General features: G+C 55.8%; 1 protein-coding gene across 1 annotated transcript in view; it reads right to left on the reverse strand.

Moving 5' to 3' along the window:
- RGS5 (regulator of G protein signaling 5) overlaps positions 1-1,815 on the reverse strand; it is a 27,076-nt gene that overhangs the window by 15,292 nt on the left and 9,969 nt on the right. The gene's annotated exons all lie outside the window — the stretch shown is intronic.

Raw genomic sequence — 1,815 nt, forward strand, 5'->3', positions numbered from 1 at the left:
TGTGTCCCAAATGGTCTTGTGGGAACCAGACTAATGGTCGCTGTTGGCAGCACATCACAGCCAAGATTCAGTTCCTGAAAGGGACATGTGCACTGCCCGCTCGGGGGCTAAATGAGTCCAAATTGATCCAAGGACACAGTCAAGTGAGACTCATCCCCTCAGTGTGAAGCCCGGCATGGAGATTACCAGCCCGGGCAGCAGGCTCGTCCCCGGCCAGTTCTCAGAAACTGCCCGCCCTCTGCGAGTCTGACTGCTCTGGGGACTGGATGGATTCTGATCTAAATGAATACGAAGTGCCCTGACCACGGAGATGGGGCGTCTGTGTGGGCGGGGGGGGGGGGGGTTCCAGCGAGGTGAAGAGTAAACACGGCAGAGGTGGCTGACTGTGAGCCATCTGCTCCCTGTGCTGTACCCACTGAGTCCCTCGCCCACCCACCCGGCACAGCCCGTGGCCCCCGTCCACCCTGCACAGGTGCGTCGACGTGATGCGGGCGCTCGCAACGCTTCTGTTTGCCCACAGGGAGTCTGGCTGCCAAAAGCCACAAATAACTCAAACTCAGGTTTAAAATGGTCAGCCTAGGAACCACCTCCACAGCTACGGGCAACCCTGACACTTACTGGCTGCAGCCATGGGAGTCTGTTAGTTCATCCAAGCCCGTGGACTGCCTTCCCTTGCTTTTCTAATCTACAGTCCCCGGCACCCACATCTAAATTCCCCTGGGAACGGCCTCACGTGCTCTCAGTCCCAACGCAGGGAACGGGAGTCACATGACTCAGGGGCACGGTACCCACAGCCCCGCTGCCCGCTCCCTCCTGCAATGTGACCTGCCCACGACCTGTCTCCCGCCCACACCCACGGCCACAGCAACCCGGGCAGAGAGAGCTTCCTGACGTCTGTCTATGGGCCAAACTTTGTGCCAGCACCTTTAACCCTCACAGCAGTGCTCACTCTGCAGGCCCCTGGTCCCAGGCCGGTGACACTGTACCTGAGCACGGCCAGCCGCCATCTGGGTGTGGAGCTCCTTCTAGAGTGACAAAGTGGTCAATCAAGTACAGAAGACGGAGTTACAGATTAGTGACGTGGGCAGGGAAGAGAGGAACGTCTAGAATCTAAACTAAGTTGACCGCGAGCCACGGCGAGTTCCTACAGCCTGGATTTCTGTAGAAGGGAGAGGGGCTGGGAAGACACTTGTCAGCGTGGAATGTGGGCAGCCATTTGTGCCAGTGGACGCGGCTCTGGGGGGGAGGGATAGCTGGCCTTGCCAAAGGCCGCAGCAGACGCTGTCTTGGGGGGCAGGGATCTATCTAGGTGTCTTTTTGTCTATTTTTTATTTTTTTCAATGGTTTAATTTTTTTTTCCTAATGAGAATAAAAATGTGTTTTTAAAAATAGAAAATGCTTTTCTGAAAAGGGATTGCTTTTTTTTAAAAAGCAGAGGGTGTAAAAATACATTCTGTCCGGAGAAGGTTTATTTTATCTTCTGAGGTTTGTTTTCTTCTCTGAGAGGAGAACGTGAGTACAAGGCAGGCACGGCCGAGTTTTAAAGTGGGGCGAAGCGAGAGCGTGGCCCGGGCAGAACGTCCCCTCCTGTGGGCGGGAGGTCGGGGACTTGCTGAGGGCGGGGGTGGGAAGAGCCCGAAGGCTGAGATGCCACAGAGATGTCTCTGGGGGGTGGGGAGATGTTTACAAAACATCTGGGAAAAGAGGGGATGGGAGGGGAAAGAAGAAACAGCCCAGGAAAGGTCAGCCAGGTGCTCTCCCCAAACTGCTTCTCTCTGAACCCCAGACTGCTCAGGCGTCTGCGTGGGGTGACAA

The sequence above is a fragment of the Pteropus vampyrus genome, unplaced genomic scaffold, assembly GCF_000151845.1.
Source record: "Pteropus vampyrus isolate Shadow unplaced genomic scaffold, Pvam_2.0 Scaffold304, whole genome shotgun sequence".
NCBI classification, from domain to species: Eukaryota; Metazoa; Chordata; class Mammalia; order Chiroptera; family Pteropodidae; genus Pteropus; species Pteropus vampyrus.